Source organism: Neodiprion virginianus, chromosome 2 (assembly GCF_021901495.1).
Source record: "Neodiprion virginianus isolate iyNeoVirg1 chromosome 2, iyNeoVirg1.1, whole genome shotgun sequence".
Lineage (NCBI taxonomy): Eukaryota > Metazoa > Arthropoda > Insecta > Hymenoptera > Diprionidae > Neodiprion > Neodiprion virginianus.
Genome location: NC_060878.1, coordinates 12,609,752 through 12,637,001, shown reverse-complemented (window position 1 = coordinate 12,637,001; position 27,250 = coordinate 12,609,752). Strand labels below are relative to the sequence as shown.

Here is a 27,250-nt window from a genome sequence, read left to right as displayed (position 1 = left end):
CTTACAGTTGCAATTGAAGGAAAATATCTCGTACTTCTATTGCCGACACAAGGACGGGGTCCGGGAGCAAGAGCGAGAGTTAAAACGCGATCCAATTTCTCAGACCATTGACTGCGGCGACTGCCATCTGTCTAGTCACGCCGTGGCCCCCAGGCTTTTTACAGGCGAACCGTGAAATGCGCAAACAGAGGGTGTATGGTGAGAGGCAGACAGGCTCCTTTACATTTTAATCAAATCATTTCTGTATTACGCGCATCAGGCGCACCGCGGAGGCAGGAAGGTTCTCTCCGGCTGAAGGGTTAATTCCTCTGATGAAACGGAGCCGCAATCCATCACCTTGTACGCCTTTCCGACGATATCAACCCTTCGTTAACATACACTATTTAACACGAGTGCATTACTCATGGCTTGTAAAACAATTAGGTTTGAGTATCAATTTAACGCATTCTTGGTTCGATCATATCATAGATGATCGACAACGTCGTCCAGTACCGTCATGACAAGTTTCGAAAATTGATTCAACACCATGCCACATTTCCACCCCCGCAGCTTCGGGTTTTGATTCTCTTCCTCGTACGTCACGTCGCTTCTTCACGTCAGCCATACGGCTTCTGTTTCTGATTTATTGGAGAGATGTAAAACAAGAAGATACGTCACGAATTTTCGGTTTCTACAACAGTCGTAAGATTTTTGTTCCCTTTTCATCGTCACTTTGCGACCCAACCAGAATCTTCGGTGTGCACAGTTATGAAATGAGAAGGTGCAAAAGCTATTGTACTGAGTCCTGAATTGAACATATTTTCTGAGGGAGGAATGCATAGAAATTATTCATTGCTCGTCAGGTTTTTCAGGTCATTCGGAATCTACCGACTGATCAAATTGCTTGAAAAATGAATGGCAACACAACTTCGACTCTCCACTTAACGCTGGTTTCATTTTTATCCGTCTAGCCTTTGGTCAGTTTTGGGCCACCAAACAATTTCACCTGATCTCCGTCCAATTTAACATTCGGATTTCAGAAGCCAGTGTATCTTTAGGCCATGATACTTTGTTAAAGCCAGTGAGCGGGGTGCTTGACAGATTTAAGCTCCGCTGTCTGATTACGGAACGCAAGTATGTTACTGCCGAGCAAACGAAGAAGGCGGTTTATGCCCGAGATCTAGGTGGCTCGAGATCAATCAGATTAAAATATCGACGCATGGATGACTCCATTTAATTTCATATTCTTTTAATTTCATAGGATGAACATCGGAAGCTATTTCATATCAAATCTCCGGATCGAATCTTCTGTTTGGTCAGACAATAAGGGTTGTGCCCCTTCTTATACTTGGTAAGTTTATAGCCACTGAAGAAATGCAATTTAGATCTTATGAAATTTTAGAAATCAAAGATATAGTTCCTGATGAGTTTGCGAGGGGTTTTCAAACAGTCAATCGAATTTCAAAACACCGATACGTAGCGTGATTTTCAAATGACGGAGAGTAACTTGTTACTGCGGTGTTTGAAAGTGAGGTAAAGGAAGATGTTTGTTCCGTTTCCACGAAATGTTCTCTCAACTCTCTAATTTAAAGTCACCAACCATTGGGCTGATAAATAATCGCGTCCAACAAGTATACAGTAGAACGCCTAGCCTAGTGGCTTCCTTCAACTTCTCAATAACAACTTAATTGTGTTTATATTACACCGCATGTTTATTAAAGGGTAAACTCGGATGGATGCGAGTATCCCCCAAAGACTTTTCCTTCCACGGAAAGGAATCGCATCACATCATCCAGCATCTTTGAAGTCCTGTATTATAGACTTCACGTTTTTTTCCCATTTATTTCAAGCATTTGATTCTCGAGATGGTAGTTGTCAAAACACCACAATAAAATCTAGTTTACAGATTCAAGTTGTACCTTATTGCATGATACTTGTAAGTTATCTTTACGAGTGTTCTCAAAAACGACAGACTCAGTTACACAAAGCCAAAACAAAAAACGGACATCCGTTACAAGATTAACAAAATCTTGTAGTTATTATATAAAAATGTACCAAAGTAGTTCTCTTCGCCATTTTTTTCAGGATTAAAATTCAATTCGCAATACAATTTTCTACTGTACATTGTGTTTCCTAACCCCAACCCCAATCACCCGCGTAGAATTTTTCACCAAAGAAGTTAGAGATTGTAATATTTCCGACTAATTTCATTGAATTCTGTGATTCTTTATCCGAAAACCTTTGGTTTTAAAGTAACGTAAAAAGAGTTAGAAAGTTTTTCAGGGAATTTCTAAGAAATCTCGATGGGTTCTCAATCAGGGGTTTCAAGCAAGAAAAAATCAACTCCCTGTATCAGGGAATTGGAGTGAGATAGGATAAGTATTAAACAACTGCGGTTGAATCTAAATTAACTGACTTGATTTTCTGCGAGTAACGAGTGAAGCTTGATTTGCGACTGTGACACGGGATAAGTAAATAATGTCGATGAATATCCGTAGTATTAGATTTTCTACTTTAGTCGTTCCTCAGCGCGAGTATCTACTAAAGAGAATAAAATGGAGAGGGTGTGAGTAACAGATAGAGGAGAGCCCCGGGAGCAGTGGAAGGGGGCTTAAAGGTAGTGCGGGGGTGGCGGGGTGGCCGCTAGTTCCGCCGAGGAGCGCTTAGCGAGAGCGGTAGGCAAGGCGTGGGGAACAGCGGGCGCGGGGAGAAAAGGTCGAGTAGGAGAACGGGGGGTCGATAAAGTAGCGATCGCGCACGGGACTCAATTACACGCTCCGGCGCGCTCCCCTTTCACCCCCTTTCCAGTCACCATTCAACCTGCTCCCCCATGGGATCACTAAAAGAACGACTGAGGCTTGCCCCCGCCTGACTGCTTTCTGCGAGGGTGGTAACAGCGGGTGGGTCGTGGAGCATTCGAGGGCAAAGGGGGCAGCAGAGGAGGAGGTATACCAGCAGGCAGACAACCCGCGCAACACGGGCCGCGTCGAGAGACCGTCACCGACGCGATGCTTGGGCGTTGAGGGCGCCGCCTTTCCCTCCGCGCATCTCCTACGCTACCGAGAAGGGCTTCCAGTTCCAGCTCCAGCTTTGGGCTCGGCTACGATTCCAGCTCCGCCACTCCACTTCTGTTACACTCTAACCGCTATGCGAGTCAATTTATTATTATTATCAGGATGAGGAGATGGGTAGATACGGAGAGCGAGAGAATGAGAGCGCGGGGATTGAGGTGGAGGACACGGTTAGCTCTGTGGTTAGTGCTGTTGGGCACCGAGAGATGGAGACACCGTTCCTGCAGGCGGAAGCTTTCGTTCCGGAGGCTATGCGCGCGTACCTCTTAGCGGCAATTGTTAACCTCCGCGGCTACGTCCGTCGGGCGAAAGTGGAAGTCTGGGAGTCGATAAATGGAATACAGGGAAAAGACGTTTGGTGTAATTAAAACGTTGTCTTGAAGACTCCTTATCCTCGCGACAGCCGCGAGATTTGGAGGAAAAGTTTTAAGCTGAAAGGTCGTAAAAAGACGGGTAAATCGAACTGAACACTGTATTGTACACGGACTTTGTGTGAAGAGACAAATGACTTCTAATGAAGCACAACAATGTCTCCGGGCATTCTTTGAAATAGACAAGAGAAGTTTTATCGAATAAAAGGAGTTTATGATTTTTTGTAGATATCTAAAAGACGGCTGTTGGACAATTTTTAGGTGCAAAGTGGCAGTAAGACGTAAGATGAAACATGGGACGGTGTCTTGAAAAGTTATAGAAAACTCTCAATTCGAAAATGGTGATGGGACTAAGCCGTGTCTTGAAGAACTTTTCTAAGTAACCAGCATACGTACGTATAATAGAAATAAACGGGGTCTCGAATTTTTTCCCAAACGGCCAAAAGTTGTCCAATGAAGCGAAAGGTGTCCTAAACCTTTATAAATAGTTAACAGAAATTTTTACATAATCTTTAGGCCAAAAACTAGCAGAAAGACATACATGCACAAAATAGATACTCACAGTTGCGGACATTTTTCGGCTAAATATCTGTCGTCTAGACGTCTTTTGGCTGGCAAAAATATCTTCAATGAGTAATTTAGAAACTAAGAAACATTCTTTTGACTCCCTGATCTATGATCAAAGTATTAACGATCATTAATTCCTTTCCGTACTTGAATGCTTTAGACAAGCAAACGCATAATGCTGTTTAGTTTTGTATAACTAATCACGCCTCGAAAAAGATCCGACATCTACGATATATTCGAATACTTCTCTTAAAAATATGATTACGGTGTTTGCAATAAACAAATTTGACGATTCAGAATGGTTGAAGTGAGCTCGGATTCCAAATCCTTTGAAATCTCTTTCAAAGCAGTTTTCAGCCATTAGCCACGTGAAATTGATACGTGGGAAAAAACTGTAACGACCATTCGTTGAATAATAAACAAACAGACTTCCGGCAGTGGCCGTTATGACTGGATAACATATGAAAGAGAAACGGTAGCACGATAGTAAAATGAAACTAAAAGTGAACAGAAGCTTTTTCCGCCCGCGAGATAATCGTATTCCGTCCCGAAAAGTCGACTCCGAATGCTCGAGTCGTTTCATCAAAGATGCAGCTGAAGGGGACCCGGGAACGAACTAACGAGTGACCGAATGAATGAATAAACTCGGTGTATCCAAACCACCGGATGGGAGGCTGCAGGAAAAGGTGAATCAAGTAGTCCGGAGGCTTTAAAATGCATTAGAAAGATCCTCAGAGCCTCGGCAGCGTCCGTCTCTCTCCCCCTTTAAAAATTGAACGCATGAAACGAGGCGGACAATAATATTTCACGTGCAGCGAGGCTAATTGAATGCTACCATGGTAGTAGTTCCCATCCTTAAGAGCTCCGGGGTAGGAGGACAATAATTAACCGGCTGTTAGTTTACGTCGCCCCCCGCGGTTCGAGGAACACAGCACCATGCACCACCACCGCAAAGAGAGGAGTTCAACCAGCTACGCGAAGTGTCTTCGAAATGCATAAATATCAAGCGGGCTTCACGGCCCCTCAGTGTGGGGGTCACACCTTCTTATAATTATTAAAAGGACAAATGGCCCTCTGTCAGGTATATACCAACGGGTTTTCGGCCGCCTAATACTGCGGTTCGAGGAAGAAGAATAATTCGAACCATAAGGAGTGACGAAGATACACGTTAAGATCATTCGACTGGTTGTTCGGATGTACACGCAGCCGGCCGACGAATCATCATTCATGATTCAATAACGTATGCTTTGTACCGTCGAAATTCTTTGGTTCTAAAAAGCATCGAATTATTGATCAAGACATCGCGACTATAGGTCGTTGTTCAAGACATTTATGAGCTCTACGATTTTTTGCCCGATATGCAAATGAACGAAAGGTTATTAACGGAAACTGTCATCTGTTGGTTTTCTACGAGGAAGAGTACGCTACCGTTCCGCCTTAAATATGGTTCCACTGTGATTTATGTTTTGGAAACGGAGAATCTTTCGAACCTTTATGTTTCACCGACGGATTCAACAAATCTTTGGGAAACAATATGGTTTATGATCGCGCTTTCGCGTGCATGGTCATCAGCAGGATTCGAAATTGACGGGAAACAGGGGATGTTTTAACCTGTTTTAACGTTAGAGCACGCTTACTATAAAGCACTGATTAATCGAATGAAATTTTTCACTTTCCTCAGCGACGATTACAGCTTATCATTTTCTACAGTTCAAGAGAAGACAAGATAGACTAAAGAATTGCAATGTACGACTTGCTGAATTTATTAGTAAAATTGAAGCTCCGACATCCCCCAAAGCATATGTCACACTCTGTGCGATATAAGTGTCAAGAAAAATGACGGATGTGTTCGCTTTTAATCGCCATGCGGGATGAAGCCGACCGTGAATATCAGTGTCCTGCTCAACCGAATCCTGAGGGACCATTCAATAAGACGTGTGTATTACTGCACACCGAGAACGCAACTTCCACACATGCAATTTCACCGGGTTTCGGTGGTACGTCAATTCCATGTTGAACATCGTAAGTTTGCGGTACGAACGTTGCGTTCTTCGAGTAGAGGTACCATTGTTATTATTATATCATCAATATTATTAATTTTCTCTAAGAAACTGCGTTTATTTGCGTCCTTAATGCCGTCGTAAACCAACCCTAACCGAGAGTGAATATACGGCTAAGGGGGTGAACAGGGAGAAAGAGGTTCGCGCACGCTCTACAGGGGGGCACGTCAGTGTCCTTTCCTCCTCTTCTCCCTCCTTCCAGGGCAGCAGCAGCAGACGCGCCTCACCGAGCCTGCCGGTCACCGCATTCCTGATTCCCCTCCGTTCTCCCGCCCGCAGACTTTAGCCATCCTGACACTCGTATATATACAGTGTATAGTATCATCGTAGTTGGCTGCTTCAGCTTTTATCCTGCCCCATGGAGATAACATCGCACTTAGAATAAGGGGAGTCCCTACTGAGCGAGCACCGCGGTGGGCATTCTGGATACAACCTGCCACTCGTCAGGCCACCCTCGTATAACCAGATTCCTTCAGCTACCAGTGACTCTGCTATCATTCGGACATTAGGAGGATACCTACACGCCTATATGTACATTGTAGGATGTAAGGGTATAGCTTCAGATTTGGTTTAACATCACGGGTCCTGGTAGCCAGATAGAAATATGTACGCTCAGGTATGTACGTACTGACGTACCTGGCATTCAGAGTATGTCTACGTACGTTACGTGTTAGAACCAACGTGTTTTATTGCCGATCCAACGGTGGTCAAGATTATGTTCGAACTCCTTCCGCTTTCATCGATAGGTCGTGTCAATTCTATCACACACTGCGTTTTTCTCCCTTTCTGCGAGGGAATTTGAAAAGAAAGCGTACAGTAAAGAAACTACCGAATCGGCAAGGGTAGGATTACTACATGCCCTTACCGTATCACGGTGATATATTAGTCCGATAATATTTATAAGAATTGGAAATAAACTTTTTCGGTCTTGAAAAGAAAAGAAATACAACTTGTGACGATAAATGTTGGATTTTATCTGATTAACAATATGCGCGTATCTTTGAGGAATTTCGTACCTTCTTGTTTTAACGAGGGATTAAACAAAGCGCATTTTATACCAAGTGTCTTCCATCTGAGAAACAAAGTTTTTCCCTCAAACTTCGGGAAATAATTGGGTTTAACACCACGGTTGTTTGACCACTGTTGTAAAGAAGGTTTAAGAAATTGATAAATAAATAGTGAATTTAGCTGTACAGTAGCATGTCGTAATTTCGAAGCGCGTCAAAATTATCAACTGTAAATTACATATCCGCATCGTTACCGTCAATTTTCTGAACTTTTCTTCATTACCACAAATGCACGATAATTAACTTCCCAAAGTTTGTCGACAAACATCATTACTGGGGGAAAAGAGAAAAGTGCAGTAATTAACTACGAATTGCCGAGTCTGCTGGTGAAGTTGAATAAGTATGCGGAAAGCTGTTAATCCATGTATAAAATCGACAATAATCTTAAGAGGGAACATCGATCTTGAGGGTTTGAGATTTGAACGATCCGTCATGGTTCGGACGATCGAAAGAAATCGATACTGGCAGTTCAGTTTTCGGCCCCGTTCTTCGACCCAGCGATCGAAGGCGTACCGATTACGGCTGTTCCTTCGATTGTTAAGCTTGACTTGAATTCGCGATGTGATCGGGTCTGTAAGTAGCCACCTGTGCCAGGGTGCATCATGCACGGGCAGGGAATGAATGTCTAAAGTGGTGTGTTGACCAGGGGGAGATTAACAAATCAGAGGAATCTTTCTAATTATTGGTTATTCGAAGGCGAGATCTTAATCGAGAATAATACCAGGAGGCCAGGATCGAAAAACGCACGCTAGCACCCAAACGCCGTTTGACGCTCGGAGCTACGCCGCGGATGCCAAGGCAGTAATATACTTGTGTAGAACGGGGCGCGGCGCTAAATCTGCACCTATCGACGTAAGTATTAGGCGGCAAACCGTGTAATGACCCATCAGGAAAGATGTGAAGAAGTGGTAGTCGACGGAGTCGAAGTATAAGAATTGGTGGGTAGGGAAGTGGGAATTGGGCTTCGATACCGCCGAGATGCAATTACCCGCTATTAGGGAACTAATTTGAATCAATTTACTTTGGCGGCGCGTTCTCTCATGCATTCTCTTGTAACGTCCACGTTTAAGCCGCTTCGGATATGACCGATATGACCTGCCTTGACTGGTAGATCGGACCTCCTAGAGATACCGCGAAAATTTTACACTGTGCGCGATTTTACTGATTGCGCAAGACTGAGATCACAGACCGGCGTTGAGAAGAGTTGGAAAGTTAACGGAAACAGTGTATAAAGTAAGTGTGTAAAAATCGTTCCTTGATAAAGGTAAAAACGAAGCTTTTAATGATTTTTCAACATCGCCTCGGTAAACAACCGTAAGACCTGTTTTTTATTGTTAGCTTTCGGAATTCCCTTCCCGTGCGAATGCTGTCAAGTTTGAAGATGATTGGCCTGGTTGACCGAAACGTCACAATGTTGAAAAATCGATCAAAGCTTCCTTTGGGCCATCATCGATTAACGATTTTTGTTAAACCACCATGGTTACGAAGAAGAACTTTTAGGTCATGGCTATTACTGTACAGCTGAATTCTAGAATTTCCGTGTTACATCATTCCGACGTAACGTTCGAAATTGAAAAAAAGGAAACTTTTCTAGCATAGGATGCTTCGGGTGTCTTCGAATCTATAGAGTGTGAATTTTGCGAAAGACATCGTTGTTCCAGCCACATCGCTCGATAACCATTAACTGTCTTCTTTCTCACATACGAATTGCACGACATGTACCATTGCTAGTTTTTGTTTTTCGAGTATTTTCTCGCGACAGCTTCGACTAAACTGAATCCTCGATTCGATGCGGATCGGTCTAGTCGTTACAGCGCACCGTCTGCGATATGATAATATAATCGATGTGCAAAGTTAAGGGTGAACTGTAAATCCGGAATGACAAAGCTACTGCGCGATAAATCAGCCGTTCTTTACGCTGATTGTCACAGTGCGCAGTACTTATCTTTGAACCCCGGTGGCGCGACGAATCGAGGAAGTGCAGTGCGCCAGGTTTCGTAGGGCTACACGTGCGGTACGATTTGGTGAGAGTGGTCACTCTAGGCGACTTCGATTCAAGGGTGTCACCCCCAACGGGATAACGGGCTGAATTCTCCACGGGGATCGAGTCCCTCAGTCCCCGTGCTCCTCGTAAATCAAGGATTAAAACGCGAGCCGTGTAATTCACTGCAGTTTTAACCGTAAACAGTTTTAATCCTTTTGTGATTTTGAATCGGTGGTGTCACAACAACGAATATTAACCCTTACGGGGAGACCCATGCCCGGGAGTTTCTGAGAGTTTCAATTAGCATCGTTGGCTTAGATCCGTGCACAAGGATTCAGTCAGAATGGCAGACGCGTCGTGTGGAAGAACGTTAGAAATCCGTTTCCCGGATAACAAACGCATCGTAAGGTCATGTTTCAAACACCCGTTTGAAGACAATTTTCATTCAAACCAGGTATAATACGCCCTGAAGACGTTCTTCTATGACGCTGTTTTAAATAAAACAGATCTCGCGATGCGCAGCAGATGTGCACACTAAACCCACAGAAGTGTGTCTGAGGATGTCGTCCATTCGATAGATTTCGAAATCTATTCTACAGCGATCTCGAAATTATTTAAGAACAAAATGAGAAGGAGATTAGCGAGCGCCTCTTTCAATAAACACCAAGGCGTTTTGATTATACTGTCATTATTCACTGGCTATATTGGTACACCTAAATTTAACGAATTTGTGCAGCCTTGACCGAGTAAATAAATTGCTGTAACACAAAGGAATTGTCTTTCAAACAGGCATCTTTGAGATATCTTTAAGCCGTCCAACAAAAGATGTAAATCCTTGAAATGTCTCGTGTACCGCCCAAAAGGCATGAGAAAATATCGCATTCTGCGTACGTATTGTTTAGACATATTTTCGGTGCATTTTAGCCAAGATTGAAAGTCGACATTCTGAAACTAAAGACGACCTCCGGACGTCATTCGGGAATTAAGAAGGTCTTTCGGACGTCCCGTGTGCCGTCTCGACCTTGGACGCCTTGGACGCTGATTCGAACCAAGAATGACCTTCCGCGGTCTCATCGGGATCTTCCGTTTGACCGGGACAGGTCATTGCCAGCCTGGTCCCTGATGTGGACAGTTTTCTGCAGTCTGTGTTTTCGGAATCGTCCTAGGATCTGCGGCCCTTAGTTTTGCAATGCGCAGGAGCGAACTCTCCTCGCCCACATAATGCGGGACGTTAACATTCGTGCGGCACACACCGCCAGACGCTACCGACTCGCAACAGCTTGGCTGGACCCTGTTCTACGGAATATATGGATCGGATCCCGAAGGGTGGGCGGATTGTACCTGCCTAGCTGCCGGCTGTATTACGCTCGTGTCACCGACTTCCATATCCCGTCTTTTAGTTGATCTACATTCATACTTATCCCTCGACCTCTACCGAATATTGCTTTCGAAGACAATCTGTAAACCAAAGGACGCCGTATCGGATCTGTACAATATGAATACACCCCATGCAATACGAACGACTCTGGGGGACATTTTTCTAATATGCTAAGCTAATCTCCAAACTTTATTTCGAAATTTTCCGCATAAACTTTGCAAACTTTTAGACGTACATACTTCAACTCAATATTTTGATCCGAATTTTGTTACTCGGGAGGTTTTGGGGTCGCTGATCACGAATCCGATGTCGGAATTTGATCATTTCTTGATTCAAGATAGTGGATTCGATATAGCGGATGTAAAATTTTTAAAACTATCCAAATTCGATGATTCTGGACGAAATTTGTTACTCGGGGGTTTTTGGTGCTGTACGAAGTAACAAAGATCATTTGAAGTTGTAAATAAACTGCGATAAGGCTAGGACGTGGACATTTTTGGGGTAGGACGCTGAGCATCTCACTGCGACTGAAAGGGTTAATCAAAGGTCAAGAAAATTTTGGCAAAATCTCGTAGCAATTCAGCGTAAGTGAGAAAGCCGCAAAGTGCTGAAATAATTCCTAAATTTACGTACTCCAAAATTAAAAGAGAAAAACGTAATTTTACTTCATATATTCTGAAAGATTCCGCGAATTGGAACATGCTAGAAATTCGTTTAAAGAAATTCGATTTGCGAACTATTCGAGATGGTTAGTCATCTTGTATAATAGTTCATTGTAATTCCTGACCAGTGCAAAATTTTGATTATTTGTTGAAAATATTTCTGATTTCATATATTTCTGAATTGACGATTGACCGGCACATCCGAAGGAATTCCACGTTATTGTACTGCCGGTAATTTTCAGCATCTGACACAGGAAAGCTGTAACGTTTTCCCTTAGATAAAATCCGAGGAGTAGATATTGCTGCGAACCGTTTCCCAACAACCGAATCGGCTATAAATATGCGAAGCACGGTGCAGATTTCCTTGTAAAACGGAATCCGAATTTGACGACGGAGATTGTCGATGTATATAGGGAAGTTTCAAGATGCCGATGGGATTGCGCTGCCGTCATATTCCACGAAAATTCCACCGTCGTTACATCGAAAGTCCTACTTGGGTTCACTCTCTATAAATTTTCAGTATTCAACTTGTTGCAAAATATTTTGCACAATATTGGGCATTGTTTTGAATACAAATGTTTATACGGTTAAAAGGAGGAATGGAGAAAAGATAAGACCGTAATATGCGCAATTACAAATAATGGTAAAAGTAGTTACGCTGCTTCTCTGCGGCACGGCTAAAATGGCAGTAAAGAAAAGAATCATGAGCGAGTCACGGTTGAACGGAGTTGAACAGTTTTTGCTCGGCTTCTTCGAACCGGTTAATTTTGTCGAAAAATTAACAGTTTCCTGCACATGTACCATATAATGGCCTGTAATTTGAGAGCTCAACACCTCTCTAAACTGCAGTGCATCGGAAATTTCAGCCAATAAGTTAAACCGCGTCTCTATAAAAGAACAACTCCAGATATTCCGTAGAAATTTCGCTCAAGAAAGAACTCTTGTAATTTATACTGGAAATTTTTGATCGACAAATGTTTTTCGATTCCTTTGCAACAATTTCAGAGATAATTTTTATACCAGGCTTAGAATATGAAAATTTGTCAAAAATATAAATATGTGTATAATATATTAGAGTCGTTCACGAAAAAAAATAATTTTTTTTTCACTAGGGATTTCTTATAAACAGTTGTTTAGGATGAAAAAAAAAAAAAAATTCACTGCAAATTTGAGCTCGATCGGATAAGCTTTAGACGTCTCGCTTTCGAGTTTTCGTTTTAACATTGAAATAACGCGTAAACAAAAATGCTTACCTTACATATTATCGATTTCGCGCGAAGATATAGATGGAAAAGAGACCTTTTTTGTAGGCAACAATATTTTGTTAAATGAAAATGATGAAGACTTTTATTTTCTCTGAATTTAATAACATTATTTTCGTCACAAACAAGAGTTTTATGAGGAGTCCGCACTGAATAAAAATTCTTTTTTTTTTTGTGAACCAGTCTAATATAACATATACTCGTATATATATATATATTACCACCGATGTGACGTAGCTTTTGGTAGTTCCGGATACATTTATAGTACGATGTTTTGCCTATTATTTGAAACGTAAGGCATAAATGCGCGGAAAATAAAACTTCGACGGTAATATATGTTTGGTTCATTTTAGGTTTAGAAGTTTTCCGTAGGGCCGACCGTGAAACGTGTTTAGGGTATATTAGAGACTAGCCGTTCGGATGAAAATAATAGCAGCAAGGTTTACCTCACGGACGCATTTGCAACTGCGGTATTTACGTTATCGTAAAATTACAGGGTGTTCGATGAAGTTTCATCAAACGATCAAGCGTAATTATAATACATGCAGCACAGAAGTATACGAAATAAAGTGTACAAATCATTCTCGGCTGTCAGGAATAAAGAATAACGAATCACTAATTACAGACGCGCGAAAACGAAATAACGGTATAGGTACCTAATAAGCGGGGACTGAATTCACTCAACTTTCCTCACAATAGATTTTAGTATTATAACACCTTGAACGAAAGTTTTTACCGCAAAACTAGCATCGCTCACTGTGCAGTTTATAGCCAACGAAAAGTTATTCGACGATTTCGTTGCAAAATAAGAAGAGTAGTGGTAACATATGAAAAAATTGCGTTGTCTCTGTGTGTCATTGCAAATGGCGGATAGCCTGTGTTCCAACAAAATTTATTCTTCGGTAGAATGGTGCAGTGTTAGTAACTAAAAAGGTATCTTCTTCTCAACTCGCAAGAAAGAGTATCGGACCTCTGGATAACGGATTCTGCTGAAACTTCTAGAGATATTTTTTTACCTTAGAATATGGAGCTTCCGATTTGTAGTTTCGTACATTTGAATTTGCTTAGGTTGAAATTTAATTGAATGACATGATTTTATAACAGTTGAAATGCTTGATAAAAAAAAAAAGAAAAACCCATAATATTTTGCGATAAGTCTGGTATTTTCGTTGTTAATCTCGAAAAAAGTGAATTTATACATTATTTCAACCTTAACCTTGAATAACTTTTGAAAGTGTTTAGTCATAAATAAATCGTAAGAGACCGTTTTTTGGAGAGCGTTAAATTCCCTGTGAAAATACGCGTCGGAAATTTATGCGCATTGCCTCGTTATCGAGCTACAAATTTTAGAAACAACTGTGATTATATCCTCAGGTTAATTAGATGGAAAATGGAAAATTGCGTTCAGGAATCACTAAATATTAATTACAACTACAACTATTAATCATGTGACATTGAAATAGAAAAAATTCAATTTTTTTTTTAACCAGTATAGTGTTTACATGTATCTGTTATGTTATATGTTACCATTTTATTATATACATAGAATGCGAACTTGTCGGTTAGTAATTTGGAGCACTTAAACAAATGTCGTTTGGTCGCGGTTTGGGGGCCCGGAAATATTTATTTTCCGTATAATAATGTGGTCACGACCCGACATTCGGCGGTTGAAGAGCTGATAAAGACGACGAAAAAAAAGCATTTCAAACCAATAATATATATATATAATATGTTTAACGATATGTCGCACAGTGCGGTGAGTAGAATAGAAGAAATTCTTTTCGCATTACGCTTCAATTTCACACTGCATCATTTCTTACTATCGGACTTCGCGCGTCAAACATTCCCTGCAGGACGCCATCTTGTATACGCATTTAAAAGTGTGGTATCACCCGGAGAAAATGAAGCGCTACCTGGTTGAACGGTATTTCAAACTATTTTGAAACAGATATTCCAAAAGATTCTAGAAATTCAGTCAAATTTCAATTTTACTTTCAATTTTTTGATTCAACAACTACCTCAAGCATCTAAAAATCTCATGTTAAATATCCTCTGGCTATAGTTCGGCCACATTTTTCGGACTCGCTCAAACGGTCACGTTTTAAATATTACTTGCAAATTGTCTCTATGAATTTTTCCAGAATTTTAAATCAACACTGTTAAGCGATGGATTTTTGTGAATAATTCATCGGATCGGGTAAGTCTGGCAACAAAGTTGCTAACACGGTAAATACCGTTTTTCACTGAGATTTGGAATACAATAAATTTTGTATTTTTCTTACGACTGAAAGATGTCGAATTTCCGCAGTATCGTCGATATAGGATACAATAATTCCTGTCAAAATCGACCGGTGAATAATGTTTATCTGAAAACTGAAAAGGAAATGGCGATTGATAAAATATTTACGATTATTCTGTTACTACGTGTTGCGTTTCGGTCTCCACGATCCCAACATCCAATTTTCTGTTAAAGATCTGCGAAGAACGATTGGCTGAATTAATTTTAACACCCACTTGACAACAATAATGTAATTACGAAAAAGTATTCAAGGCGTTCGAACCTCTGCGAGGCTTTAGAATTACGATTTTTTTTACAGCGAATTTCAAATGCGAATTTATTCGTTTAAGTAATGCAATACATGCGATATCTGACGGCACAAGCATCGATAATCATATTTTTATCGACTTTAATGTAAATTTCTAGTATTCATCTATGCACTTTTCACTCGTGAGGTATTGGACAGTTCTGTGCGATCAACTAATTCAAGTATGTTAAAATTACAAAATGAAGTGTTAACTTTGGTCAACTGCCCTCGACGTAAACGGTGTGTTGCGAATGGACATATAAATTTTACCGTGAATCTCCACCAACAATAAGTTGATATTTAATTGTAATTCAATAAAAAAAAAAAAAAATGTAGGCAACTAAAGCAACAGATTTAATGTAACGATAGGTAGAATATATAATATTGCCAAAAAAAAAATCACACAATACGGCTACCTGTACAATACATTTTTTCGTAATCCAAGAAGAATGTAAACCGTCATTACGTGAACCGATCCGTATGTCCGAAAAATCGGCAAAAACACGTGTTTCGCACAGAGTTCGATTCCCATACGAGCTACCTTCGATAATCGCTGATACTGGCTTATGCGCGATGTAATTAATTACAAGATGAAAAGGACCGAGTCTTCAACGCCGCCTTAATTTCAATTAAGCGACTCCGCAGATGGTCGCTGCTAAATATCAGGCTCACAAGCCGAGCGGGTCTAAACGGTCAGAGAGAAAAAAAAAAAGAAAATTGAAAAACACATACCGCAGGGGCAGGGTTGATAGCAAAAGCCAACCTCCGACATGGGCTGCTATATACACCTGCAGGCGAGTGCAGACATTCGATCTATCGTTCGCCATTATGCGATAGGGACTATTATACTTTCGCGGTTGTACACTGGACGAGAAGTCGTAGCCCGTAGTCAGGATATCTTACCCTCCTCCCCTCGTCTTTCCCCTTTCCGAACCGTTCCTCTTATAAGCACGACTCAGCTTCGCCGCCCTGTAATCATCGCAGGAGGTGGCGGTGGCTGCTAATTATGTTTCATAACACTTCTTGCCCCCGCCCCTAGGTAGCCGACATCCATCCTCGCCCCCAAGGGCACCTCCTCATTGATTTACATCGTGTATTCATCCGCAGGATGCGCACATGCAGCGGGGCTCGATGCGAAAACGAAAATTTTTTTTTTTTTATTTTCTTCTCCCTTACTTTCGCAGAGTGAATTTGTCGCGCATTATTCAGCGGAACGAAAACACGAGCGGACTATCAAAACCTAGGGACGCGATCGGTCCGAGGTGTAATTTTCAACTCGTTTGAGTTCTCTCCGTGGTTCCTTAGGACACGTCGGCAATAAAGAGCGCAAAGCTTTTTTCGGTGCATAGCTGCATAAAGCTGACGATATTTAAGCTGCGTGTCGTGAAGATGTATTCGTTTTCGCAACACGAATGGAAATTTAATAAACGAGTTACGCGTATAATGGGACCCAATTTGCTGATCCGAATTCTAGAATTACATCTATTTATACGAGCACGATTCAGACGTGCAAAAATCAAGTGGAGGTAGGGTGTAAACGTGAGGGAACGAGGCCTCGCAGTTTTTTGCACGTCAACTATTACGCTCATCATTCGATGGAGGGGAAAGTATAATTTCAAGGTATAATTCCACCATATTGTGGAGCTAATATAGCCATTAGCGCAAAGAGCTGTTTGAGAGAATTTGTTGGTTCAGAAGGAACTTCAAGTGGCTTCAAATTTAAAAAATTGCTTCTGGTTAGAACGCCAGGACGTTCATAAGTGACGTTGAACCTGAGTTGGCGATGCTTTGCATATAATGCAGTAGGTATATACTTTGACTGTTGATCGACTCGTCGTTCATCAGAGGATTGAGATGTCAGGACGGTAAGGAGACTGTAGTAACAGAAATTTGTATATCAACGATTACGCGCCATGTCATGGTACATACAGAGTAAAATCAGTTGAAACGTGACCAGCGGTAGAATCGAAGCTCACCGATTAGCTGGTCATGAAAAACATGACGCTTGGACAATGCGTCGAATTTACTCATACCGTTTGTTCATTTGGGGATCAATCTGGTTGGCAACGATTATAGAACAAAGATTATCTCGTCTGGGGGAAAAACCTGTTGCAGTATTCCTGCGAGTCAAGTCTGATGTGCCAACGGATGCGAGGATGATGCCGGTGATCGTAATGCAAACCGTGCCAATGTTTCGTGAAAAGCAGTGCGAAGCGCCGCCGGCCTTAAAAAAGAGAGAAACAGGAATCCGTTCAGACTCCTGATGCAGGCTGCACGTATACGAAGTCATTATACCGCATCGCTCATGTCTCACGGTAATTCATCCTGTTCTTTGTCCGAGCTTTATGCTATTGGTATAATACAATCCGTTGCTGTTCTAAGAATTGCTCTATAAATTTCTTGGGCGGATGGCACGCTTTCCGCTTCGCAATCCGCCACTGCTTTTCAATTTCTCCAACCTGAGATCATCTTCAGCGGTTCTAGCTACTGCCAAATATTGTCTAACGGCTACACGCGGTAAAAGCTTGTGTCAAACTTTGGGTTAATATCAACTTTGTACAGACTGCACTGAAAAAAGAAACTGCATACGGTGATATTATTATTCTTGATGAATTGTACAGGCAATCTAGTCGAGAAGTATTATTTCATTAAAAAAATTGCATAGTTTCGGTCAAAGACGCTTCTTCCTATTAACGGTTACAATTCTAGCCGCTAAGGTAGATTGCTGATTTACCGACCGTATATAGCTGGCTGAATTGGAAAAATTTCGTTAACATATTCGTGCAACTTTCTACAAAAATTATATTATCGTACAATCGTTCCGGATTCGATTCCCTTCGAATGCGGCGATTTTCGTAGGATTGAAAAGACGTTGTTCTACCATTGTCGTCCAATGATAAGTTATTCGAGACTCAAGTACGCGTAATAATTAAATATCAACCCTTTTTTCAATCTTTCCGTTCACGCAATTGAGTTACCTGAAAATGCAAAAAAAAAAACATATTTCGCATGAAATATAAAAGAAATTACAACAAAAGGGTGAGACTATATAGTGAATTGTGTGATTGAAAAGGTTAAACCAGCACATAATAGAAGCAATTTATATACCTAACGATTGTCTTACGATGCACGTATGGTTTATATTACCCCATATCAAATACCATAAATTTATTTTTCAAGGATAAAATATAGTGTAAGGCTTCCTCAGTCCCCGATTTTAAAGTTAAAATGTGGTAAAATCGACTACCCATACCTAAATTGTTCGCCGAGTGAAAAAAGTTCCAAATCGGGTTAAGTAAAACTAAAATGGGTTAAGTATTTTTTCGTTACGAATCGCCGGAAGTTGCAATACAATCTGAAGTGCAACGCAGCAAGTTAGAGATTTTGGAATACCGCATCTTCTGGGCTTTGCATCTTCGGAAAACGCAGAATATTTTGTTGGACTACCAAAGAATTGTTTAATTTGTCGAACCATTTTGTAACCGAAAATGCAGGTTTGCAGAAATCTGCAATACAAAAAAAGAAAAGCTTTATTACGTTAAACTTTTTTATCACGTTAAAGCGTCTCGTCCGTCATTTCAAGTGTCCACTATCGAAACTGGACACATCGCAACGAATACCCGCACGTATTTTTACTGTGCAAAATATATTGGCGAAATTTGCAAAACTTTTGAGCGTATAGCATATTCTACGAACACTCCACGCGGTGGGGAGACGGATGACTTACAAAAGCTATGGCGCTGTGCGAAGAGAAACAAGAATTCTGCAGAAGAACGGTTTTACGAGTGTGAGGAAAGTTTCACGTCCGTTTGTGGCTTTGAGTTGCTGGAATCGCCGGTAGAGAATGTAAATAATTTTATTTAAGTGTAATAATTTTGTTTGGAACTTATCGAAGCGGTACTAAAATTTTGAACGCGTTATTCTCGAAGTCATGATTTCCAAATTTGTACCCGTGACGTTTCAACAACCAGCTGACCAATTCAATCAAGCTTGTGCACAGAGGAAAATTTTCGTTTGTCACAGTAACTAGAAAAATTTAGTAAAACAGGTGTCGTTAGAAAGAAAACTGTTTCAATAAGTAATCATTTTGGTAATTACAACGCAAAATCAGTTTCTGAGATTTACTCTACTTTTTTTAGTTAAATAAGGCTTCAACATCAATTTATTCTTGCACAGGCATTGAATTTTCGCAAAGGTTGCACAAAAAAATCTAGTAACAGTGATAGTAATGAGAAAGAACAGTAACGGATACTAGACTTTCCGGTAACAGCAACAAATCTACCGGTACTAAAAATTTCTCTCATTGTCAGTGTGTGTGCATAAGTATATGGGCAAGACTGTGGTTCGAAGATTCCAATGTATTTTTGATTAAAAAAATTTGCAAAAAAAGCAAAAACATTTGATTGCAAAACCGGAATACCGTCTGAAAAAGTTTCCTCGTTTTCGGCATTGAGGATCACTTTGTCTCGTTCCTACCACCATTTGAGTTCCAAGTTGAAAGTACGTCTACCTAGGCTAGGTCGACATTAATAATGATTGAGGTGCGAGTCGTTGTGGAGTAAGGTCCAGGCGACTGCGGTCCATCGAAAGATTGAAAAGTTGCAGGCTATCCCCCCGACGCCTCCCTTACTCTCCCTCCCTCTCTCTCTCTCTCTATGAGCACCGAAGACGAGGCAGAGCGGCGCGATGCAGGGTGTGGCCGCTGTAGCGTAAACCAAAACATAATATCACCTAACAAAGGTGGACCTTCTCTGGTTCTGCCGAGTGATTGACAGCCGCCGTTTGGACGTCACTCAGGACTCTGGAAGCGATGCTGTAGGTACCATGTGTGTGTATTCTGTATACGTAGGCGAATAGGTGAACAAATATACTTGCGCAGAGGTAGGTACGTGGATATACGTGTTACCTATCCATGATTGCATCTGTGTTTCTATACGTATATCACAAATCGCTCCGAGTTGACGTATGGGTGCGATGCGATGATCCTTTTTCTTATCCACAAGTCGGTACAGCCGTGCAATGACACTAAAAGAATTTCTAGACTCTTCCCTGACTTATTCAACTCGAAATACAAGCGATGCTACTTTCATAAGTTATCAAAAGAAAATGAGCGTACCAATAGAACGAGATTCAAGAAAATTGTGAGGGAGATGTACAGATTTCGTCATCTTGGTACTAGTTTGAGCCACGTTCATTGTCCGTGATCGAAGATTACGGCCGCAAATCGTACAAAGATGCTTTGATACGCTGGAACGGAAATTGTCAAACAATTTATAAAGTGTTTAAAGTGTTGAAAATGGAAGCAGGAGAAAAGTTTGTCGAGAAACGGATTTCGGTGATGAATTGAGTAATCAAATAGATTTGAAGTTACGTCGTTGAATGCAGAATTTCGGACAAGTGGCCACAAACGGTGCATTCACTCTTTGTGAGAATGATCAAAACGTAGGTATACAGTGGAATTTGGTGCTGAACAATCGGACTGGATTACCCAGTTATTTTCAACCGAGTGGACCACAGTGGCCTCATTATATCGACTGGAACGTTTCACCTGGGTTTGGTATTTGGAAAATAAGAAGGAACGAGAGAAAGAAGTAAAATAAGGATCAACTATAATATAGGCCACAAAGGTAAACAGGTCGCGTGACGGGCGAGCACATAACGCAGGCCTTTGAAGAGGCCGCGTTGTATTCAGAAAAATAACACCCCGTGTTACTTGTGCACGGGGTATGCATAAGGGAGTCTCAAACACGGGGGAAGAACGCGTCTGCAATAAGGTGGAGGCGTCGGATCGTGGAACGTGGCGGGAGAGTCAGAGTCCTGGCAGTAATAGTGCCGAATGGGTGCCGAGTCAGGGCGCAGCTTTTGCCCGGAGTTTAGCGCAGACCGATTTGAACATCGGTTGGCCTGCAGTTTGCGATGTGTAAACACGATTCAGCGGTACGAGCGCAGTGCGCGCGGCTTCGACGTTGTCAAAACTCCCGTGATGAATCGGTCATTACTCGCGCTGTTTCGCGTTTCGGTAAGGCATGAGTTGGGTATAAAACCACCGTAAATCGACGGCCTCTTCCACTTGCCCCCGGAATGTTCGAATCCCGCTTCCAGCATACATGCCGATACATATGTAGCTGCGTGTGCGTACGTCGCTAATCGCGAGTACATAACCCGCGGCTATATGCTCGTTTACATAACAATCTAGCACGAATCTTGACGATTGCGTATTACCTACACCCGCATCGGTTTGTACTCGTTACGAATCTGTGTACGCGCATGTGCGTGGGTGCTGTTATTACGATTGTCCGCTTTATTGGGAGCTGTGCAACTTCTACGTTTGCGATCGAAATACTGCATGCGTTCTTTAGGGATATGTTTGTAGGTCAATAGTGGGAAAAAGTGTACGAAACACACCATTTTCAATTCACGTCAAGTTACTTCAAGTCAATCGTATTCGATCAGTCTCCTGACTTCGTTAAGTCGCTTGAATTCAATCGAAGTATTTTGATTCCATGAAACCACAGTGACTTCGTAATGTTACTTATTCCAGTGAATTCACGTCAAGTTAGTTGCATTCAACTGAAGTAATTTGATTTCTTGAAGTCACTTGAAATCAGATCAATTCAACCTTTGAACAGTCGATTACTTAGACAAGCAGAGTATCGGACTTTCCGAAAATATGGGGCTTCAGATGCGTAGTTTTATCTATTGGGCCATTCTTCACTTCGATTAAAATTCAGTTAATACAGTAGCAGTTTAACGAGTGGTATACCCTGATGAACGAAACCTGTTGTATATTTTTGCCTGAATCATTAATTTTCATCGTCCTCTCTTGAAGATTCGATGACAGGCATTCGTCATTATTCCAGAGCCATAGTAACGTACAAAACTGCGTTTTGTCGGTAACCTGATGTAATGCAAATGGAGCGAAATAAGGCCGAATGAATGCAACTACGCATCGTAAGTTCCATATTTTGAGCCAAAGAAACATCTCTGAAAGTTTCAGGAGAATCTGTGATTCGGAGATCCGTTACTCTTTCTGTAACTGCATCCTTACACAAGGGTGATTGAACGACGATATGAAAAAATGTTTTCTCCATCCAGAGAGGAAAATAGCTGTTTTGAAGAAATTGAAGCGGCCGTTGCGTCTCTTCCCCAATTTTCCACACGGTATACGTAACGTCGGGGAATTTTTCTGGGCTACGAGTCTGATTTCTTCGAGTGTCCGAACCCTCGTGTTTGGATTGTCCTCATCCTCCGTTCGAACATAGAAAATAATCGCTGCGTAACCGAACGGCAATTTGTCCGGATCAGCGTCAGGCTAAGCAGATTATGGGTAAGCCGAAACGAACAGCGAGGCACAAGCGATGGTCATCAGGGGTGACGTGTAATATTTCTGACGAACTGCAACGCGACATCATCCGACGTACGGAGCGTCAAGTGCGATACAGAAATAAATCATTATGTACATACACGAGTAAGATAATCGTCTTGTCTAGCTGCTAGCTGTGCAGGCTGTACTAACAATTACCATGTCGATATGATAATAAACCCGACGGTATTTCGCGTTCAAGTCGCGTAACTTTTTACTCGGTGTACGTGAATTCTTCTCTGAAAAGTTTCTTATTCCAAGAGACACAAGGAATATAGAAATCAATATGTTAAACAATCAAAAGCCTTGCCCAGTTGCACTACTTTCGAATAAACAGCAAAATTAATATTTTCGACGGATGAATAGAAGATGAATAACTTGTAGAGAAATTATAATCGTTTTTTTTTTTTTTTTTCTGTTTGCATACCCTGAAGCCGTGCAAGATAACTAAGTAAGAGAGAAAAATTATTCTCAAGATCCAGTTTGTAGAAGGCATCCATTTTCTGCCGGTGCAGTGCCACGGCAACAGAAACGCCCATATCTTTGGGTTAGTACGTTTAATTCCCGTGTCGTACATGTTTTTGCAGAAAAGCTGACGGAACACTTGTGCATATGTATGAATGGGCAGGGCATCGCATATGGACAGGTGTTCTGCTTCTAAGCAAATTACAGTTTTCCCTCTCCAAGAGCCACAAGACGGTCCCTCCCATTCGAGTGAATTTCTAACTGTTGCCTACTAGACGCAGCGCGAGGTATTTTTCAGTCCGCGATTCTTTGATTCAATTTTATTTGACTCGAAAATAACTTGATTCGAAGTAATTGTTCGTCGGGTAAGAAAAGTTGAAAATTCTCGGCTTTTCTCGGTACCACGCTACTTTTTTCCAGCTCATTTATTCGATCAAATTTCAGCAATAAAATGCAGACTCATGGTAACTGAACGGAAAAAAATTGTTATTTGGATCTTACATCTGTTGCGATGAATATATGGACAGCACTTTTTTGGAGTCAGATCTACATAAATTCTGGTAGATCTAACCAAGCATATTGTAACTCTTCCTATTGCTTTTTTAACTCTTATTATCGGATTTGTAAATATTGCTGTGATGTAGATTAAACTCCAAAAAATACGTCCGTATATTAAACACGGGAGATGTAGGATTTGCAATATGTTTCTTTCCGTGTATGTATGAAAATTTATTTCTTGATCGATGATGTGCAAGTAGGTAGAATGTATTTTATAGGTGAGCCGACAGCCTGAACGGCTTCCGAAGACCATAATGTAGAAGTTTCCCCGCTAATCGCATGAATAAAACACGTTTAATGTTGTGACGATTGGGAGTCCATTATTTTCATTTTTATCATTGAGAAATTCGGACTATTGCGGCCCCGGGCAACTTCGGATAATACGGACTAAAAAAATTATAATGAATTTTTGAGTGATAACGAACGTATTATACTTTTCTTTTTAAACAAACAGTCCTATGTGTTTGCATTGACTCAAATACGTTAAAAAACGACGAGAAATACAAGTATACACATGTGGTCAAGATAAACAAGCCTAACTGCAATGGACGTATGTACTAGAAGCAAAAAAAAACAGACATTTTTGCATTTCACAGACGCGACAAGTAAAACTCGGATGAAGCGGGCTTGGATAGGCGAGGTTCAACCGTGCTGTGAAAGTCTTAGAAAAGTTCCCGGATAGTGGCCGAATTTTCAGCTTTTTCTCCACTTTTTCCGGTAGCAAAAGGATTCCGGTTCATTCGCAGCGAATGGCCAGTCTGTCTGAAATTGTTGAAAAATGTTTGACTGGTTCTTTGCCCAGCGCATATTTATTCATGTCTCAACACGAGGTCAGGAAAATTCTTTCACGTTATCCACGCATCTACGTGAAAATGTTGATTTCAAACCAATCTAATTCTGCTAATGATGATAAGAATTCTGAACGATCGTTATAAATGAGTCGGATTTCATCAGCCAGGAGCTTCAAGCCTCTGAATGGTCGAGTTTCGAAGCGATGGAAAGTCAGCGTGTTTCTGATTTTCAAAAGTTTTTACGTGAATCTTTCGAACTCCTGAGTTTATTGCAATTGCAATGAGAATTGTTGAAAAATTTGGATTCTTCGGTAAATCGAACTATTCGAAACGGATGAAATTCGACTAAACGGACAGTCCGTATGCTGATTCGTTCGGACTCCGACCCGCAGCCGAATTCCCGTCACTCTGGTAATAAGACGAACGATTCATCAGAGAGTAGAATAATATTTTTGTTGCATTTTCACCGCGTTTTCCTTGCAGGACAAGACCTTAGCGATGTAACAGTGAATAGGTTAGGCCTGGGGGTAATGCGAGAGTCTTTTTGACTTGGTAATAAACGAGAGGTAGTCAAACGAGGAACAGTTTAATTCGAAAGTACCCGACAGGCTTTGTCAAAGGAAAGCCGCCGCCACTTCCGGTCGTCTAACGTCTTCTTTCAGGTTTAGTTCATCCCTGCCCGCCGACTCGCTACCGAAAGTCTGCACCGAGAACCACAAACGTCTCTGTATCTGCTTGTTGCTCTGTCACGTGTCCATTATTGTTATAATTATCATTCCCTGTATTACTATCAGCCTAGCTACAGGCGGATTAACGTTCGCAGACAAACAGGACGATGAAACCACTTCAAAGAGGCTTTTATACTATACTTACAAGCCCGAGATTGTCGGTCGGTTATATGTCTCTACTCCCAGAGCTTCGGCACAACTTCCATAAAACATAAATGTGTGCACGCAGACTCGTATTTAGTCAAGACTCACATGGCCTTTGCCGTGGTAACCAGACTCGAATCTTCCTTACTTTCGGAATTGTGACAATACTTCAGACATCCGTCTGGGCACAACTGCGGTTTTATTCCAATTCCCTCGGTTCTTCGTTCGAAACTGGCTACTTTCGTTAAAAGGGCAAAAAGTAAAAGCAACGACCCGGTGATTGCAGCTTGGATAATTTTTTTATTTAATTAAATATTCGTCGATTGTAGGAATGTTTTACTGTTCTAGATCGCGTTTACCGCATCGATTTACAAATTTCGTACCTCGCATGCAATCGTGCACGTTTTTTGTAGAAAAACTGTGCTGAAATATACATAGAATACATTTCTTTTCGCGTATATAGGTACACCTGATTTATTCTCTAGCGGAAGAAATATGTTGTGGTATACTGTTTTCCGTGGGAAATTTGAATTTTATTTTTTGGCACAGTGCCCATCCGGTGTTGTAGGTAGATATATCGAGAGAGCTGACCACGCGTGCAAGTTGCATGAATTTATATCTAGCCGCGTCTTCTCGTGGTTCAAAAGGTATTATACTGCGCTGCCATTCACAAAAATTCAGCCACGAGCGGACATTGACTGCATTAAATTAACGTTGTTCCCACCCGATATCGATATCGCGAAATTCAATTGCCTCTCAGTCACTTTCATCAAAACACGATAATTTTCTTCCTTTTTTTTTTTGACGAACGCGATAGAACTTCGTAGTCCTACGGAAAATAAACATACTTCTTTTTCTCATCCACCCACTATTGATCTTACCTTGATAGAATTTAGACTTGTTTTTATCCGCTGTATGATATTTTTTACTTTCATCGGGTAAACGTTCAACTTCTTAAACACATCAACGCGGTCTAGACAGACGAAGAAATATTTCTTCAGTAATGCGTCGATAAACATGTTCATTTACATGTTCGCGAGTGTTTGCTATTTTTCATTATTCCCCAGTGCTTATATAATCTGACCCCAGGAATTCACATTGTGTTGCTCATTTTGCTCATCTTCGTGAAATCTTGGTCATCTTCCACCCTTCCTTTCATACAGTTAGGTGCTGGACAGCAGATTCCATCGCGGTATTTGTCATGTGGTAATTTCCACACTCGGCAGGCATCTTCGAAGCCACACTGTGAAACCCGGTATGATTATTGGCCTGTCGAGATGTTCCCGATCTCGTCGCAGTTCTTCTCTCGAGTCGTTCAGTCGGATACGCCGATCTACAAAAAGTAGCGAAGCGGCATTACGTGTACTGGTTAATTTTTCTCCTTGCGAGAGAATCCAGCCGAGATGAAAAATAGTGATCGAAGATGGCGAATGTCGGTATATTATCAACGAGGTACAAGGCAGCATCACTATTGGCGATGTGATCGGCGATGATCCTCTGCGAATAGCGTATAATGGTGAGGAAGTGAAGAGTATAGCCGGTGTCTCGGTTGAACCTGGAACTGCGGTATTATAAAGAAAACATGTCGGCTCGAGGTATGCGGTGCGCTAACGCATGCGCGGTACTGGATGCATAAATAAGGACAATCATAATATCCATAAAAATAGTAATAAGACGAATAATAACATAATTGCTCCAAGTGGTAGGTAGGTGGATAGGGTATACATTGCGATTCCCAGGGGAGTGGGGGACCGCCGGGTGGCACCGGGTTTGGACCCCTCCCATCGAGTGCAGAGAACGGCGTCACCGACGCCCCTGAATAAGAAGAGGAAGAAGAATAATAACAAGTAGACGAGAACACGCCTGCGACTCGCTCGCTCGCACGCAGCGTAGCAAAAGCGTTTTAAACTCCGACAGCGTAAAACAATAAATTGGTGCTCACCGGGCGCTCGGGCGAAGGGAAGGAAAGCGGTCGCTGTCAGCAATTGCCTTCCCCCCTCCTCCTGCTCCACCTCTACCTCCCCCTCCTCCGCCACCCGACCCCTCCCTCTTTGATATAAGAAAAAATGGCAGCTGCTGGTAGCGGCTGAATCAGGCTTAGTTATAAGACGCAGGCGCAGCTCCCGTTCCTCTTTCTACCGAGAGGGGAAAATTACGCGGGGGGGTTTCGGGTACCGAGCGTGCCACGCCGCGCTTTTCTTCCGCGCAGAATCCC

General features: G+C 41.7%; 1 long non-coding RNA gene across 1 annotated transcript in view; it reads right to left on the bottom strand.

Moving 5' to 3' along the window:
- Positions 1–27,250, bottom strand: part of LOC124297607 (uncharacterized) — a 64,034-nt gene that overhangs the window by 30,213 nt on the left and 6,571 nt on the right. The gene's annotated exons all lie outside the window — the stretch shown is intronic.